At 52.4% G+C, this 19,231-nt stretch overlaps 2 long non-coding RNA genes across 2 annotated transcripts in view; one reads left to right on the top strand and one right to left on the bottom strand.

Moving 5' to 3' along the window:
* The window catches only part of LOC144330421 (uncharacterized), a 117,591-nt gene that overhangs the window by 52,704 nt on the left and 45,656 nt on the right, over nucleotides 1-19,231 (top strand). The gene's annotated exons all lie outside the window — the stretch shown is intronic.
* Nucleotides 8,840-15,500, bottom strand: LOC144330404 (uncharacterized). The gene is made up of 3 exons (XR_013396564.1): nucleotides 14,391-15,500; nucleotides 10,185-11,211; nucleotides 8,840-9,037 (listed from the first exon to the last, which is right to left on the bottom strand). It is a non-coding gene; the product is annotated as an uncharacterized LOC144330404 (long non-coding RNA).

Here is a 19,231-nt window from a genome sequence, read left to right as displayed (position 1 = left end):
GTACTTTAGGGGTAGAAAGAGGGGCAAAGAGGAAACTCTATTAGGTGCAGGTCAGTGAACTCTGAATAGGCCATCCACCATCTGAGACTCAGAAACCCGCAGGGACCTGGCTGATGGGCAGGCTGCATGCCGTCTGCACCGTGAATCAGCACCAGGCTGGGAGACGCAGCCACTCGGGGATCCAAAGGACTCAAACATCTGCAACCTGGCCCCAGGCCAAGAGAACAAACTGCAGGCTCCGGATTTGCCGCCCTGTAGAATAGGCTCAAAATGAAACATGTTTGTTATTTCTAACTGGATGGGAACTGAAGGAACCTGAACAATCAGTGTACAAGGATTCATAAATGGACCAAACATGCTTGCTTTTTGTTCTTGAAAGATGTTTGTTGTATTTAATATATAATGAGAAGAGCAGTCAACACTGCCTGGGTGCTGAGCACTTTAAGTGCATTACCTGGGTGGCTGGCTGGGCTGTGCCAGGGCTGAAGGGTGTGGGGAGCTTCTTTCGAGGTGCTCCTTCTGCCTCCTGGCACAGGACTCTGGCTCCAGCACACCCCAAGCTGACCCTGGTGAGGGTAGGGCCCCGCACCCAAACCTGGCCTCTCCCATCTCTTGTTCTGCTGCCTCAGCTTTCTCCTGTCTGTGGTAGAGTCTGCTTGGACAGACTCTGGGCAGGGTAGGGGCAGGGCAAGCTGGAGAGAGAATTCGTTCTAGGTTGATGTGGGATGATAGTGGCTGGTAGGACACTTGTATCCTATCAGAAACCAGTGATGAACTGTCTGCATGGATGAGATCCCATCCATTCCCACCCTTCTCTTAAAAATACCATACACAATGTCTCCTCGAGGCCAAGTCTCAAGTCGGGTGCCCAGTTTCATACCATCCTTCCTCTCCCTCTCCCAACCCTCGGGCAGGACCAACCCCCTCAGAGGAACCACTGCTGCCCCAGCCCTTTTGGGCTCTACGCCCAGGATCTCCCCTCCACTCCCTGGAAATTCCACATTGGGCCAGGTGTGGTGGCGCACACCCTTGGTCCCAGCTACTCAGAACGCTGAGGTAGAGGTCGAGGCTGCAGTGAGCTGTGATCTCACCACTGCACTCCAGCCTGCAGGACAGAGTGAGACCCTGTCTCTAATAATAATAATAATAAATAATTTAAAGAAAAAGAATTTCCGGCGGGGCGCGGTGGCTCAAGCCTGTAATCCCAGCACTTTGGGAGGCCGAGACGGGTGGATCACGAGGTCAGGAGATCGAGACCATCCTGGCGAACACGGTGAAACCCCGTCTCTACTAAAAAAATACAAAAAAATAGCCAGGCGAGGTGGTGGGCGCCTGTAGTCCCAGCTACTCGGGAGGCTGAGGCAGGAGAATGGCGTAAACCCGGGAGGCGGAGCTTGCAGTGAGCTGAGATCCGGCCACTGCACTCCAGCCTGGGCGACAGAGCAAGACTCCGTCTCAAAAAAAAAAAAAAAAAAAAAAAAAAGAGAAAGAATTTCCATCTTGGGCTCATTCGTTCATTCATTCATTCATCCCCACTTGTGACAGCAGGGAGGTCTAAGCTTCTCGGGATTCTCAGCACCAGCAGGGCCTGGACCAAAGTGTGTACTTGGTTGGTGGGTGTGAAACTAATGCCTTACCCTGAGGAAGGGGCACTAGCGGTGGCCGTGAGGACACGGGGTGCACTGTGGGTCAGGACCTTCCTGGCCACATCTCTGGGGCTGTCAGGGTGCTGCTGGAGGGCAAGGCTGGGACTTCACAGGGTTCGCAGGGCTACAGGACGCTCTCTGAGGAGGCTCATTCCAGGATCCACCCCCTTTCTGTCTTGATTCCTTGTCAAATGAGCTTCAGGGTGAGACTTGAGCCAGATCTGGTTCCTGGAGGCTTTGACCCCAGCAGGTTGGAGTTTGAAGCGCGTGGTGAGAACAGAATGGTCTCTTGGCGCCGTCTAGTGGCAGAGGAGGACGTGTCGCATGGAATTTTCTTCTGCTTGTAGGGGGCCCACCTCCCCAGGCTGCTGCGCATCCATGCTGGTGATGCCAGCAGGCTCACCTTCCCAAGGTCACCTGGCTTGCTTGTCCAGGGTCACAGAACAAGTAATGACAATGACCAGAAGAAAAATGGCAGCCTGCACCCCACTGCCCACGGGGAAGACGTTAGTGAATCCTGTCTCTACCTGGGCAGACAATTCCCACCTGGCTCTCCTGACCCCTGGATTAACCCAGGCTGCCTGCAGACGCTCAAAACCTCTGACACCGCCCTGGCCCTTCCCTCTGGTGGTGTGTGGCCCCTTCTCTAACCAAAAGCTCTCGGTGTCCCCAGCCAGGACCACTACTCCCTGGGTGTGCTGGGCTCCATCTCCTCCCAGGGTATCACCTCTAAAATTCTCCCGTTGCTCCCAGATGTTCTCTCTCCCTCCTAGATTTTTTCCACTGATATCGGAGCTATTTTAGCCCTTCTTTATTTTATTTATTTTTTTTTTTTTTGAGACGGAGTCTCGCTCTGTCGCCCAGGCTGGAGTGCAGTGGCCGGATCTCAGCTCACTGCAAGCTCCGCCTCCCGGGTTCGGGCCATTCTCCTGTCTCAGCCTCCGCAGTAGCTGGGACTACAGGCGCCCGCCACCTCGCCCGGCTAGTTTTTTGTATTTTTTAGTAGAGACGGGGTTTCACCGTGTTAGCCAGGATGGTCTCGATCTCCTGACCTAGTGATCCGCCCGTCTCGGCCTCCCAAAGTGCTGGGATTACAGGCTTGAGCCACCGCGCCCGGCTAGCCCTTCTTTAAAATGAAAAAAAAGGAAGCCCTACCATAGCCCACTGCCAGCACCTTTCCACTGCTTCACTGCCCTTTCCAGCAAAACTCCTTGAGAATAAGCATATGTGGGCATTGCCTTTCCCACCCCATCCCCACACTCATGGACAGGTACTCTTGGCAAGGTCACCAGTGGCTTTCGTGTGGCCAAATCCAGTGACCAGTTCTCAGTCCTCATCTTGCTTGACCTGTGGACACACTGATGCAGCCGGCACTCCCTCCTTCTCTGACCACCACCTTCACCTGGCTTTTGGTGGCCGCACTCTCCAGATCCTCCTCGTCACCAAGGTTCCTTCTCCAGTCTCCTCTGCTGGATCCCACTCTTCGCGACCTCTAAAGGTTGGAGGGGCCCAAGCCCCCTGGCTGCTTTGTGTTCTATCAACATGCCCTCTTCAGTGGCCCTCTAGCCTTGGATTGATCTATCTTTCTTTCTTGCTTGCTTTCTCTTTCTTTCTTTCTTTCTTTTTTTTTAGATGGAGTTTCACTCTTGTTGCTCAGGCTGGAGTGCAATGGCACGATCTCTGCTCACTGCAACCTCTGCTTCCTGGGTTCAAGTGATTTTCCTGCCTCAGCCTCCCAAGTAGCTGGAATTATAGGCATGTGCAAAATTAGTACCCGGCTAATTTTGTATTTTTAGTAGAAACGAGGTTTCTCCGTGTTGGTCAGGCTGGTCTCGAACTCCCGACCTCAGGTGATCCGTCTGCCTGGGCCTCCCAAAGTGCTGGGATTACAGGCGTGACCCACCGCACCCGGCCCTTTTCTTTTTTTTGAGACAGGATCTTACTCTGTCAACCTAGCTAAAGTGCAGTGTCACAATCATGGCTCACTGCAGCCTCAACCTCCCTCCCAGCCTCAAATGATCCTCCCACCTCAGCCTCCTGAGTAGCTGGGACTATAGGCACATGCCACCACGCCTAGGTAATTTTTGTTTCTTTGTTGTTGTTATTTTTAGTAGAGATGAGGTTTTGCCAAGTTGCTCAGGCTGCTCTCAAATTCCTGGGCTCAAGGATCCTCCTGCCTCAGCCTCCCAGAGTGCTGGGATTACAGGCATGAGCCACTATACCCGCCCAAGTCTTCCTTGGATCTTCAATACAGCCATGTGTTGACTCCCAACCTTAGAAGGCGGTGTTCTGCTGTTGTTGGGTGGAATGTTCTAAGAAATGTCAATTAGGCCATGTTGGTTGAAAGTGTTCAAGTCTTCAATATCCTTATTGGCTGGGCATGGTGGCTCACGCCGGTAGCCCTAGCACTTTGGGAGGCTGAGGCAGGAGAATTGCTTGAGACTAGGAGTTTGAGGTTACAGTGAGTCATGATTGCACCACTACACTACCGTCTGGGTGAGAGACCCTCTCTCTATTTTTTAAAAAATAGTAAAATAAATATTCATTTAGTACTTTCTAACTTAAAACATTAGAAACACTGATAATTTTTTTTTTTTTTTTTTTTTGACAGGGCCTCACTCTGTCACCTAGGCTGGAGTGCAGTGGCACAATCTCGGTTTACTGCACCCTCCGCCTCCCAGGTTCAAACGATTCTCCTGCCTCAGCCCCCTGAGTAGCTGGGATTACAGAGGCATTCCGCCATGCCTGGCGAAATTTTTTTTTTTTTGTATTTTTTACTAGAGACTGGGTTTTGCCGTGTTGGCCAAGCTGGTCTGGAACTCCTGACCTCAAGTGATCTGCCTGCCTCGGCCTCCTAAAGTGTTGGGATTACAGGCATGAGCCACACCACACCCGGCCAGGGCCAAGCATCTTCTCTGGGCCCTGATGAGTTGCCACGCTCCTTTCTAGTTGGATCAGCTTCCCATATTTTATTCCTTGCACTTCCAGAGTTGCAAAATATCTCCCAGAGTTCCTTTCGTGTGAGGTTTTTGTTTTTGTTTTTGCTGGCATCACACCCCCAGGACATCATCATCCTTCTCATCTCAGCTGTTTCCTTACTTATGTGGACAGGCCGCCCTCACTCCACCCCTCTGGCTGCACTGCTGGAGCCCCTGGCTGGTGGCAGTGTCCACCTTCACTCCCGCAGCTGTTTCCTCTTATGACCTCACTTATATTTGATTGGAATGTTCGCTCCAGGGCTATCGCATTTTATTTCTTTTTATCACACATTCACCTCTGTGGGTCAGTGATGTAATTGACCATGGATCATAACGTGCTTCTGTCTTTTATGATGCAGTGATTTGTGGACTGAAGAGCTGGCCGCAAAGCTTGTATTTTATTCAATTACTCACAGGTAATTTACCATGGTAACTGGTACTTGAACCGTGTTGCTGGGAAACTGGTGTTACTGAACTAAACCGCGATGAGGAAATCTTGTCCATATAGACTGGACCCATACAAAGCTGGGACTGCCTATACTGACTGATTTTCTCCCTCCATCTCATGTTCCTCCTGCCCGTTCATGCAGGAACCTAGCTTGGTCTGTGGTTCTAGGACTGAAAGTAGAAGGTGCCTGTTGGTCTTTCAGGCTTTTGTTTTTTTTTTCCCCCCAAAAGTCCAAGCCCTTGAGAGTAAAAGGGCATATGGGGGAGAAAGGAGAAAGTTAGAATCCCCCATGTAAGCAAAGCGTGCTGGAGAAGCAGGAGGTGACAGAGCCATAAGAAGACTCTCGGCTGGGCGCGGTGGCTCAAGCCTGTAATCCCAGCACTTTGGGAGGCCGAGACGGGCGGATCACAAGGTCAGGAGATCGAGACCAGCCTGGCTAATACGGTGAAACCCCGTCTCTACTAAAAAATACAAAAAACTAGCCGGGTGAGGTGGCGGGCGCCTGTAGTCCCAGCTACTCGGGAGGCTGAGGCAGGAGAATGGCGTAGACCCGGGAGGCGGAGCTTGCAGTGAGCTGAGATGCGGCCACTGCACTCCAGCCTGGGGACAGAGCGAGACTCCGTCTCAAAAAAAAAAAAAAGAAGACTCTCCAGGCTGGGGTGAGGAGAGGCAGGTGAGGGGGCCCTGCTGCCCACCAGCCCCTGGAGAGCAATGCTGGCGAAGTGGGAGCTGGCACCCAGGTGACAAGACCCCAGGCGGGCTGGCCAAAGAGGCCCTCCTACCCATTGAGGCCAGGAGCAGCAGGAGAGGTGTGGGACCAGGGGGCCAGGGTAACTGGTGGGAGACAAAGTAGCAAGTGTAAGAAGCCATGTGCGTTCAGTTCTGCTTGCCAGCAGGATTTCACAAAGCCCTGCCCCTTCGGATTCTCTGAGGACAAAACGGGACAGAGCACAAGCCCACGTGTCTTGCTGGAGTCAATCTATCCTTAAAAGATAAATGGCCCTAGCCTTGCCTTTTCCTGCACGTAAGATAATGTATGACGGGGTTAGTGCTGATGATAACCTGATGTGGTTATAAATCTACAATCTATAACCAGATGTACTCTCTCTCTCTCTTTTTTTTTTTTTTTTTTTGAGACTGAGTCTCGCTCTGTCGCCCAGACTGGAGTGCAGTGGTGCGATCTCGGCTCACTGCAAGCTCCGCCTCCCGGGTTCACGCCATTCTCCTGCCTCAGCCTCCGGAGTAGCTGGGACTACAGGCGCCCGCCACCACGCCCGGCTAATTTCTTTTTGTATTTTTAGTAGAGACGGGGTTTCACCGTGTTAGCCAGGATGGTCTCGATCTCCTGACCTCGTGATCCGCCCGCCTCGGCCTCCCAAAGTGCTGGGATTACAGGCTTGAGCCACCGCGCCCGGCCTCTCTTTCTTTTTTGAGATGGAGTCTCACTCTGTCACTCAGACTGGAGTGCAGTAGCACAACCTCGGCTCACTGCAACTTCCACCTCCCGGGTTCAAGCGATCCTCCTGCCTCAGCCTCCCAAGTAGCTAGGACTATAGGCGTGTGCCACCACACCTGGCGAATTTTTGTATATAATTTTTTTTTTTTAGACAGTTTCGCTCTTTTGCCCAGGCTGGAGTGCAGTGGCATAATCTCGGCTCACTGTAGCCTCCGCCTTCTGGGTTTCAAGTGATTCTCCTGCCTCAGCCTCCCAAGTAGCTGGGATTACAGGTACCCACCACCACGCCCAGCTAATTTTTATATTTTTAGTGGAGATGGGGTTTCACTATGTTGGCCAGGCTGGTCTCGAACTCCTGACCTCGTGATCTGCCTACCTCGGCCTCCCAAAGCGCTGGGATTACAGGCATGAGCCACCGCGCCCAGCCTAATTTTTGTATGTTTAGTAGAGACAGCGTTTCACCATGTTGGCCAAGCTGGTCTCAAACTCCTGACCTTGTGATCCGCCTGCCTCGACCTCTCAAAGTACTGGGATTATAGGCGTGAGCCGCCGTGCCTGGCCTATAAACAGATATACTCTTGTACCCAGACTTTGATGTGATTTTGCATGCACTGAACCTCCACTACCTGGATGTAAGCTATGATCTGAAACGCTGTTCTGGAGCATTCTGACAGTACCTCTCTCAAAGACTTCCCCTGGCCTGTGCAGCCTCTAGGCTTCAGTGAGGCTTCTGAATAAAATTACACGTGTTTAAACGCTTGGGCAGGGACCAGGCACGGTGGCTAATGCCTGTAATCCTAGCACTTAGGGAGGCTGAGGAGGGAAGGTCCCTTGAGACCAGGAGCTTGAGACCAGCTGGGGCAACAAAGTGAAACCCCGTCTCTACAAAAAATTAGGTGTGCATGGTGGCATGGGCCTGTGGTCCCAGCCGCTTGGGAGGCTGAGCTGGGAGGATTGCTTGGGCACTGGGAGGTCGAGGCTGTGGTGAACCCCGATCACACCACCCCAGCCCAGGCGAGAGTGAGACGCCGTCTCAAAAAGAGAAAAACAAAAAAAGTCGAATGCTTTTCTTGCGTCAATACTGGTGTGACAGATGACAGATGACCTGGGCCAGCATGTTCTCCCCAGACAGAGCCTGTCCCTGCTGTGCTTTAGCTGACTCAGGAAAGGGCAGAACCCTGAAACTGAATCCTGGGATGTGCCGGCCGTGGAATCGCGGAGTCGTGGAATGGGAGCCTGGACAGACACTAGACTGTTGCATACACTGGAGACGGCAGACTTGCGGGCACGCCCCGCTGCTGGAGGGAGAGGCCTGCGTCTCCGGCTGTGTCGTCACCACGCGCCGGGGGCGTCTAACGGCTTCGTCCAGCATCCCCAGATCCACCAGATGGGTTAACTGCGCAATGCAAAGGGCAGGAACAGGTTTGGAAAGGGCAGTAGCTTGCTGAAGTCTCAGAGATAACAGGAGGTTGAGTAGGGGTTCGAACCCGGAGGCCGACTGTGTCTAGAGCCTTCAAGCCACCAAGGGGCATGGGCCGGGTCCTCTCCTTCCATTTACCCCATGCAGAAGGGCTGGGAATCCTCCAATGTTCCCTCCCTCTCTCCCAAACGTCGACGAGCTCTCTGGGCGGCAGCGTCCAGTGCAGAAAGCCGGATGCCAACAGCCCGGCTGGGATGCCCGCACAGCAGCAGCGGGGCCAGAGCATCCCGACACCTGCAGACCCCCACCAGCGCACAGCACCTGCAGCTGCCCGCTGTCCTGGCATGTGGGGCCGGGCCCGGCACCGAGCAGGCGCTGGCAGATATTAACGTAGCCGCTTCCCTTAATTCCGTGATACCTTTCCTCCCAGGACTGATGGAGAGGCAGCAGCAGAATCTCCTCCATCTGCCTCGCCAGCTGGTCACACAGGAAGGCCTGGAACCACCTAGAGCAAGCTTGTCTAACCTGCGGCCCACATGTGGCCCAACACAAATTGTAAACTTTCTTAAAGCATTTTATTTTTATTTATTTATTTATTTATTTTTGAGACGGAGTCTCGCTCTGTCACCCAGGCTGGAGTGCAGTGGCCGGATCTCAGCTCACTGCAAGCTCCGCCTCCTGGGTTTACGCCATTCTCCGGCCTCAGCCTCCCGAGTAGCTGGGACTACAGGCGCCCGCCACCTCGCCCGGCTAGTTTTTTGTATTTCTTAATAGAGACGGGGTTTCACCGTGTTAGCCAGGATGGTTTCGATCTCCTGACCTCGTGATCCGCCCGTCTCGGCCTCCCAAAGTGCTGGGATTACAGGCTTGAGCCACCGCGCCCGGCCAGCATTTTATTTTATTTTATTTTGTGTGATTTTGTGTTTCCCCGCTCTTAGCTGTCCTTAGTGTATTTTATGTGCCCCAAGACAATTCTTATTCTTCCAACGTGGCCCAGGGAGGCCAAAAGACTGGACACCCTAGAATGACCTAGGTCACCTGCCTAGAACAACCGTCACGCCCGGCCAAGTCTTGGTCTTGTTGCTTAGACTGGAGTGCAGTGGCGCGATCTCGGCTCACTGCAGCCTTCACCGCCCCGCGGACTTCAAGCAATTCTTCAGCCTCAGCCTCATGAGTAGCTGGGATTACAGGCGCCTGCCACCACACCCAGCTAATTTTTGTGTTTTTAGTAGAGACAGGGTTTCACTGTGTTGCCCAGGCTGGTCTCGAACTCCTGACCTCAGGTCATCTGCCCGCCTCGGCCTCCCAGAGTGCTGGGATTACAGGCGTGAGCCACCGCACCCAGCTTCACTTTGAAGAAATAACTCCCCACTTTACTCCAAAGGATGTGCATATTTCACAGGCAATCCGAAGTTCCCAGAGGCTTGCCTGTGTCTGCAAGACTGGGACTTTGCTGGGCCTCAGGACCACGGTCACTTCTCACCATGGCAGTGGGGGAACATGTTGACATTTTTAGTGACAAAACAAAACCCTATTTCACCCTTAAAGGTGATAGAACATAAAAGGATTTCTCAGAAAATAGTGTTACTCTTTCCCTTATCACTGCAGAATCCCCTGGTGCTGCCAGACAGCCTTATTCTAACTGTATTTCTTTCTCTCTGTCTCTCCTGCTTTTGAGACAAGGTCTCTTTCTGTTGTCCAGGCTGGAGTGCAATGGCACTATCATAGCTCACTGCAGCCTTCACCTCCTGGGCTCAAGCGATCCTCCTGCCTCAGCCTCCCCAAATGCTGGGATTACACATGTGAGCCACTGTGCGCAGCCTGTAACTACCTTTCGTGTATATTAAAACTCTTTAGCATTTATTTTCTAAGTGGAGTGAGTAGGGGGCTGTGGATCAGCCACTGACCTCTCTACACTTGACTTCCATTCCTCGAGCATGAGGGGAAGACACAGCGAGACCCTGTTTAGGAGCGCTGCTCAGGCTGGGCGCAGTGGCTTACGCCTATAATCCCAGCACTTTGGGAGGCCAAGGCTGGTAAATGGCTTGAGTCCAGGTATTCAAGACCAGCCTGGGTAACTTGGCAAAATCCTGTCTCTATAAAAAATACGTAAAAAGTAGCTGGTTGTGGTGGCATATACCTGTGGTCCCAGCTACTGGGTGGTGATGGGGGACTGAGGTGGGAGGATCGCTTGAGCCTGGGAGGTGGGGGTTGCAGTGAGCTGAGATTGCGCCACTGCACTGCAGGCTGGGTGACAGAATGAGACTCTGTCTCAAAAAGAAAAAAAAAAAAAAGTAGCACTGCTCAGACAGCCTGTGAATAGCAACTTGGAGGCCTGAGGCCTGTTGATGGATCTTGCAATGAAAATGGGCTGCTGGGGCCAAAGAGATTTGGGAATCACCGAGTTAGACGAAGCCGAAGGGGTGTCATCACTGCAGCTCCTTTCAAATCCTCTAGGAGGCCCTTCCCAAACTTACTTGGCTATGAGACTATTTTATTTATTTATTTATTTATTTATTTGGCAGGGTCTCACTCTTGCCACCTAGGCTGGAGTGCAGTGGTGTGATCACAGTTCACTGCAGCCTTGACTTCTCAGGCTCAGGTGATCCTCCCACCTTAGCCTCCCAAGTAACTGGGACTGCAGGTGCACAAAACTGTGCCCCGCTATGAAACTACTTGTCGGTGGAGCATCTGTGGGGCTAGAGATCTACAGGTGACGTCAGCCTGGAGAACACTGTTGTGGAACATAGTATGTGTTTAATAAACACCAGTCACTACTGTAATCTTTTTAAAGAAGGCAAACAGCCCTTCCTCTTGCTAGTCCTCATTTGGACCAGAGGGCTTATTCCACAGGCAGCTGGCAGCCTCCCTCCTGGGCTTGGCCAAGGACACCTCTCTCCTGCTATTGAGGTGACTTTGGAGGATTTTGGGAGGCCTTGCTGGCACTGACATGGGTGGTGAGAAAGAGAAAGATCCTTCTGGTTCTGGAAGGATCCTGGTGCTGCCACTCCCAGCTGCATGACCTTGGATGAGTCCCTTAACTACCCTGTGCTATGTTCCCGTGAGCGTACCTGCCCCGGGGCTGTGTGAAGAACAGATGGCACCACGTGGTACAGCTGCTAGCACAATGATCGATCAATCACGGCCGTTGTTGCTATCGCCATTGTCATTAGCAGTAGCAATGACGGTGGTGCTTTAGCCCCATCGGCACTGATCCCGGAACTCCGTTACTTGAGGAATGTAAAAGGCTTCCAAGCAACAGACTGAAAAAAAAATAGTTTCCTTTACTGAAAAGCAAAAAGCAGAAGCCTTAAGTTGCATCTTTATTTCTTGAGATTTTAATTTTAATTTTTTGAGACAGAGTCTCGCTCTGTCGCCCAGGCTGGAGTGCAACGGCACGATCTTGGCTCACTGCAAGCTCCGCCTCCCAGGTTCACGCCATTCTCCTGCCTCAGCCTCCCGAGTAGCTGGGACTACAGGTGCCCGCCACCTCGCCCGGCTAATTTTTTTTTTTTTTGTATTTTTAGTAGAGATGGGGTTTCACTGTGTTAGTCAGGATGGTCTCGATCTCCTGACCTCATGATCCGCCCACCTTGGCCTCCCAAAGTGCTGGGATTACAGGCATGAGGCACTGTGCCCGGCCTATTTCTTGAGGTTTTAAAAAAACTGTGATAAATGATGAATAAAATTTACCATTTCAATCATTTGAAGTGTATAATTCAGTGGCATTAAGTAAATCTGTAAAGTTGTACAAGCATCACCACCATCCATTTCCAGACATTTTGTCGTCCCAAAGAGAAATGTGTACATACACATTAAACAGTAACTCCCCACCACTCCCAACTCAACGGGCAGTGTGGGAAGGGACACTATGCAAGGTGAAGACCCTCCCCAGCGTCCTGCTAGTGCCTGCTCAGCTGTCACCCGTCAGGCAGAACGCTGAAACTCAGCCACAGGCTGCTGCTGCCATCTGCAGCATATAACGAAGGGAAAATTCAGCAAGTATGTGCTGCTTTAGCCTCCTCTCTTAATACTACACCCTCAGAATTAAAATTGTGGTGGACAACTACATGCGATGTGGTGTTCTGCATGGGATCCTGGAACAGAAAAGAAACACGAAGAAAATCTGAACACACTGGGCGTGGAGGCTCATGTCAGCAACTCCTGGGCCAAGGCAGGAGGATCGCTTGAGCCCAGGAGATCAAGGATGCAGTGAGCCGTGTTCATGCCACTGTACTCAAGCCTGGTGAGAGAACGAGACCTCATCACTTAAAAAAAATTATAGGCAGGTGGATCACTTGAGTACAGGAGTTCAAGACCAGCCTAGCCAACATAGCAAAACCCCATCTCTACTAAAAACACAAAAAATAGCTGAGTGTGGTGGCACATGCCTGTAATCCCAGCTACTTGGGAGGCTGAGGCACAAGAATCGCTTAAACCCAGGGGGTGGAGGTTGCAGTGAGCTGAGGTTGCGCCACTGCACTCCAGCCTGGGCAACAGAGGGAGATTGTGTCTCATAATAAATAAATAAAATCATGACTATAGGCCGGGCGTGGTGGCTCACGCCTGTAATCCCAGTACTTTGGGATGCCGAGGCAGGTGGATCACCTGAGGTCTGGAGTTCGAGACCAGCCTTGCCAACATGGTGAAACCCCGTCTCTACTAAAAACACAAAAATTAGATGGGCCTGGTTGCATGTACCTGTAATCCCAGCTACTTGGGAGGCTGAGGCAGGAGAATCGCTTGAACCCAGGAGGTAGAGGTTGCAGTGAGCCGAGATCGTGCCACTGCACTTCAGTCTGGGTGACAGAGTAAGACTCTGTCTCAAAAAAAAAAAAAAAAAAAAAAAAAAAAATTATATAGTAATGTCTGTTTAACAAAGAAAGTCAAAATTGTCACTGTTGAGCCTCTTGGGGCCCCCAGGTCATGGGTACTGGGGTACGGTACAACATTCCTTCCCTTTCAGAGGGACTTACCAGCAAAGAAAGGGGGTACTATTTTATGAACCAGTATACTTTCCCCTCCAGACCTCCCCTCATTCAGGCAGCTGGGCCAGAGCTTGCCATGGCTCTTAGCAGGGACTGTTACAACAGAACACAGAAGAGCAAGAGCCAGTTCCTGGCTTTTGACTTTCCAGAGGTTTGTGAGCACACGAGGCCCATGGTGGCTCAGAGGTGCCTTTGTGGAAATGAGGAAAAGCGCCTCTCCACTTCTTTGTATGCAGGTCCAAGCCAGGACAGGCAATGTGCCAATTTCACCGCCACTGGCTCACTAAACATCTGCATAACCTTGTGGGGCAGCCTCAGAGCTGAGAGCTGAGCCAGGGACGGTGTGGAGGGAAGTGGATACATCAGAGCCAGAGTTTCTCTGGGAATATCCCACAGGCCAGGGTGGGGTCAGGGATGGGAGAATCAGAGGACAGGCAGGAAGGTGAGGTGCTTGAACAGGGGCAGCTGCCCTGGCCTGGGCAAAGATGATAGAGACACTGAGGGTGGTTTGGGGTTCTGGGAGCAAAGGGCATAGCTCCTTCTTGCTCCTAAGAGGTGTCCAGCTCAGTGAGAACAGCAAGAAAGCTGCTGGGGGCTGCCTGGGAAGGAGGCCTGAGACCACCTGGCAGTTACAAGGCAGCAGGGTGTGGAGGCAGCTGAAGGGAAGCTAGATGTGGAGTGGGAAACGCTGTGCCCCGTGTGGACCTTCCTGGAGTGAGATGGCCTCCACAGATGCCAGTGGAGATGGACAAGGTGACAGGGGACCAGACTCCCCACCCACACCACCCATGACTTGGCTGCCACAACCCCCAGAACTGAAGGGTGGGATCCTGAGATTGAGTTTCTGCCCCTCTGTGGAATGGAAACTTGAAGCAAAAGTGAAGGGAAGGTGCCTTCATGAAGAGGAAGAAAGGTTTCCAGGATAGTAGGCCTACGGGTGGTGATCTGGAATGGCATGCATCCAATTCTACCTTTGGAATACCTCCCAAACCCAACTCCTTTCCCCTGTTTGCACTGCTGCCACTGTGGTCCAAGCTACCCTCATCTCTGGATTATCTCTGTAGCCCCCCAACCCTCCAAAGGCTCTCTGCCCCTACTCTGGTCTCAAAGAGTTAATTCTCAACAGACCAGCAGAGCGCACCCACTACAATGCAGAGACCAGGTCAGTCCTTAAAATCCTGCAACGGCTTTATGCCACTGAGTCTTTTCGGTAGCCACTTATTACCTCTCTGACCACCACCTAGTACTGAAACCCACGCTCACACCACTGCGTGATCACTTCCACCCCTGGGCCCTTGCACACAATGAGCCCCAGGCCTGCAATGCCCTTCCTTCACTTCCTTCATAGTCACCTTCCCAGTAAAGCCTTCCCTGCCTCTTTTGTAAATTTCTCCCCACCCTCTATACCCTTCCCACCTCTCCCCCCATCTTCAGCTTTTCCCTGTATCACTTACTTCAACACGGCATAGATTCTGTTGAAGGCAGGGATTTCTGCCTCTTGTTTAACGCTAGCTGCCCAGTGCCTAGAAAAGTGCCTGGCACCCAGTAGGTGTTCGATAGATATTTATAGAGCTACATGAACTAAGCTTGGGAGGGGGGGTTGTTTTTCTTCGGGCCTTTGCCCGTTTCACTCCCTCCTTCTCGTTCCAGCTTCTAGGTTTCTCATTCCTTCTGCTTCTCCTCTTTTGCTGGCTCTGGCCTGCAGCCCTCTTGCCCCTGGTGTAAACGGCTCAAAACACCAGACAGCTCTGCCACCGTGGGGAAGAGACCCTGACTGAGAAGCCAGGGCCCCGGCCTGCAGGGTCACCAGTATCTTGGGCAGGCCGGGCTGTCGCTGGGGCTTGGGTGACTCCACCAGGCAGGGAGAGGGTGGGTACTCCCAGCTGGCTCGCCAACCCTCGCTTCTTGCCTCGCAAGAGCAAGCCGGCGGAGGGTCTGTGGGTCAAGCAGGGTCCAGCTCTAGTTTCCCCACCGCCAGGCTGTGCGCCCTCAGCTAGGCCTCTCCTCGCTTACAGGGCTTGCGGACACTTCTGACCCTCACTGAGGTCGTGAAGATGACAAAAGTCAGTGGTCCACAACTGGTGGCGTCGGGACCGCAGCATATCCACTACGTACGACTGGCCGCTAAGTCAGCCGAGGCCTTGGAGCTTGGCTCCACAACCCAGTCCACGGCCAGCTTTCCCGGGCTGCTCCGTCCCGCGAGGCCATCGCCCCATGGATATTCGGCAGGGCATTTCCACGCGTCCCAACTCAGGCAAGCAAGCCCCAGAGAACCCTTTTTCGGGCCACACTGTGCCCACTTCACTAGAGAGGGAACCGAGGTCCAAGTCACTGGGAGAGGAACACATGACGTATTGAGCTCTTTCCTTAGCAAGTGACCTAACCCGCCTTGCCCAAAGCCGCGAGCAGAGGGCCAGGCCGGAAGTGCGCTAGCTCTGCTGTTCCGAGGCCCGCCAGTCTCCGAACCCTGGTCTCAGAACGCGGTCTCTCTGGCCCTTGCCCGCCGCAGCAAAAGCCTTGTTCCAGGACCACACCAGACGGGTCACATGACCTAGGTCGGCTCGGTCACGTGTCCCGCAGTCCGGTCATGTGCACCCTCGGACCAATCCCAGCGGCCAGGAAGGAGAGACATTGTGATTGGTCCATGCCCCTAGGGGGCGGGACTCTTGCTGAGGAGGGCCCTCCCCGTTCTCACAGCTATGTTCCGCGTGAATCTCGCTCTCTCGCGAGATTGGGTGTATGACTGGTGCCCTCAGGTCCCACAATGCACCGGCCGGAGGCGGGGCGGTCCTGCATTGGCGCAGCCTGGCGCGCCGTTTGCGTCATCTCTTGGTGTCGCCCTTGAGATTGGGGCATGTTCCACTGAGATCCTGCACTCTGCTCTGGGGAGCCTGGAGAAGAGAACGAATTTGCCCTCGGCCCAGGAGTTTAGGCTCGTTGTCGTCCCCTCCTTGACTCTAAGGCCCTCTCCTCGCGACAGCCTCTGAAACCGTCGGCTCCTTCCTCGTTTTTGTCACGGTCTGGCTTGCATTCCCAGCCAGGCACTCATTTCATGTTTATTGTTCCAGATGGACTAGGGGTTCTTAAACCGTGGTCCATGGCTAGGCTTCTGGGGTCGTGACCCCCTTCAAATTATATGTAGTATATAGTTGTTGTGGGTGCTGCTTTTGGAGATGGTGCGTGGCTGCTGTCACACTTAAGTGCTGGGTACCATCACAGGACTGGCAGGGCCCTACTGTGGCCGTCAGTGCGCTCTTTGTCAGCGCAGAGCCTGACGCAGATGTCCAAAGGTGCTAATTAGACAGAAGCGAATATCCCAACTGTTACCTTCTGCACACACCTCGGTCTACTCTTTTGGGACTACTTGCTGTTACCTGCACACACCTTTTTTTTTTTTTTTTTTGGAGACACGGTCTCGCTCTGTCGCCCAGGCTGGAGTGCAGTGGCGCGATCTCGCCTCACTATAGCCTCGACCTCCCGGGCTCAAGCGACACTCCTGCCTCAGCCTTCCAAATAGCTGGGACTACAGGCCCGCGTCACCACGCCCGCCTAGTTTTTTTTTTTTTTTTTTTTTGAGACAGAGTCTTGCTCTGTTGCCCAGACTGGAGTGCAGTGGCGTGATCTCGGCTCTCTGCAACCTTTGCTTCCCGGGTTCAAGCGATTTTCCTGCCTCAGCCTCCCTAGTAGCTGGGGTTATAGGCGCTCGCCACCACACTTGGCTAATTTTTGTATTTTTAATAGAGATGGGGTTTCACCATGTTGGTCAGGCTGTTCTCGAACTCCTGACCGCCTCCGCCTCCCAAAAGTGCTGGGATTACAGGCGTGAGCCACTGCGCCCGGCCTAGTTTTTGTATTTTTTGTAGAGACGGTGTTTCGCCATGTTGCCAGGGCTGGTCTTGCACTCTTGAGCTCAAGCGATCTTCCCACCTAGGCCTTCCAAAGTGCTGGGAGTACGTGTGCCACCGCTCCTGGACCTGCACACAGCTTTTGATTGTATGCCTTCCTCCTGTGATCATGCTGTTCTCTGACCGAACAAGAGAACAGATAGATGTTTCTATCAAACATCGATTGAGCTTGAGCGAGGGCATGGAGGGGTTGAGCACAGTGCCAGACACTGGAGACACGTTGGTGAACAAGACAAGCCTGGGCAGTGTTCCCACAGAGCTCACCAGCTAGCGGGTGAGACAGGTTGGAGATGGGGGAGAGGCTGCGAGCGTCTCAGCTCTGGCACTAGAGAGATAGACTCCAGGATAAGCAGTCAATAGCTAGGTCAGGGCCCGGCACGGTGGCTCATGCCTGTAATCCCAGCACTTTGGGAGGCTGAAGCGGGTGGGTCACGAGGTCTAGAGTTCAAGACCAGCCTGGCCAACATGGTGAAACCCTGTCTCTACTAAAAATACAAAAATTAGTTGGGCATCGTGTCGGATGCCTGTAATCCCAGCTACTTGGGAGGCTGAGGGAGGAGAATCGCTTGAACCCAGGAGGCGGAGGTTGCAGTGAGCAGAGATGGAGCCACTGTACTCCAGTGTGGGCAACAGAGTAAGACCCAACTCTGTCTCGGGGGAAAAAAAAAGCCAAGTCAGGGCAAGATGTGAAATAGCAGGTTGGAAGGCTCCGGGGTAAGATTTGACCTGTCACAAGAGGAGAGAAGGTAGCTGGGGCAGCGATTTGCTTTCCAGAATGGTGGTTGCTAGGCAGGGTTCTGAATGGATCAGATGGGTGTTTTTGGACGATCACTCTGGCTGTTAATGTTAGGGGTGCAAGGGCAGGAGGGAGTTGGGCAGCCAGAGGCGGAAAGAGAACAGCCAGAACAGAGGCTGGATGTAGAATTCTGAACATGTGTGGGAACTTTTCTGGGCCTCAATTTGCCCATCTGTAAATTGGGAGGTGGACTCAATCTTTAAGGTCCTTCTGTAGCAGGACGAGCCGCAGACAAAACTCCTCAGACACCGGATTAAAGAAGAAAGAGGTTTTGTATTTGGCCGGGAGCGTCGGCAGACTCGCGTCTTAAGGGCCGAGCTCCCTGAAGAAGAAATACTTGGCCTTTTTAAAGGCTTACAACTTTAAGGGATCCATGTGAAAGGGTCATGATAAATCAAGCAAGTGTGGAAAACGTGACGGGGGCTACATGCATCAGCTAACAGAACAAAAAGTTTTACAGTGCTTTCTCATGCAATGTCTGGAATTTACAGATAACACTAGTAGTCTAGGTCAGGGGTTAATATTATTATGATTATTTTAACCACCAGGGCCAGGTGGTGGCGCCAAGGTCGTCTAGCTATTTATCTTACTTCTGTTTCTTTCCAACGTTTTGCTTTCTCCCCTTTCTCCTGTCTTATAAACTAGGGGAAAGGAGAGGTGGGGAAAAGCTGGGAAGGACAACAGGAGAAGTGGTGGTCTCATTCTATACTCCCACCTCTGATTAAAATTTAGCAACGCTCAGCTGGGCACCGTGGCTCACTGCTGTAATCCTGGCACTTTGGGAGGCTGAGGTGGGCGGATTGCCTGAGCTCAGGACTTCAAGACCAGCCTGGGCAACATGGTGAAACCCCGTCTCTACTAAAATACAAAAAAATTAGCCCGGCGTGGTGGCATGCGCCTGTAGTCCCAGCTACTCAGGAGGCTGAGGCAGGAGAATTGCTTGAACCCAGGAGGTGAAGGCTGCAGTGAGCCGAGATCGTGCCACTGCACTCCAGCCTAAGCGACAGAGCGAGACTCTGTCTCAAAAAAAAAAAAAAAGAAAAGAAAAGAAAAGAGAATTTACCAACACTTCAGGTAGGTGAGAACTTACAAGTGGTTAAAACAGAGGAGAAAGATAATGGGAAGGAAAGGAGGCAGGAGGGAGGGAGGAAACAAGGAAAGGGGATACCTGCGAAAGAAGGGACTCCAGTGAAAAATCACAAAGGGTTGATCAATGTCATGTGATTAGGCCAGCTGTCAATTACAGAAGTTAGGATTCTGTCTTCCCACAGAGACTGGGAAGTCTAACCTTCCTCATGATTACATTTCAAAAGGACGGCTTTCAGGTCCTTAGAAACACTCCAGAGCTGAAGGAGATACATACATGTCTCAAAGGGATAGAAGCAGGATTCATATTTGCAAGGCATTTTTAGTAAATGCTCGAAGGGAGGTGCCAGGGGTCTGTCATTAGGTGTTGGCTAAAAACAAATAGTAAATTCTGGCATCACTGAGCTTCTCTGGCAGGCATTGTAATGGGGGTGCTGGGGTCACCCTAGGACCTTGTGCTTCTAGAAGCATGCTACTGTTTTGTCCTCTCTTAGTGCAGAGGTTAGAA

Source organism: Macaca mulatta, chromosome 7 (genome assembly GCF_049350105.2).
Source record: "Macaca mulatta isolate MMU2019108-1 chromosome 7, T2T-MMU8v2.0, whole genome shotgun sequence".
NCBI classification, from domain to species: Eukaryota; Metazoa; Chordata; class Mammalia; order Primates; family Cercopithecidae; genus Macaca; species Macaca mulatta.
Note: the sequence above shows the minus strand (reverse complement) of the source record. Positions and strands in the feature narration are given on the sequence as shown.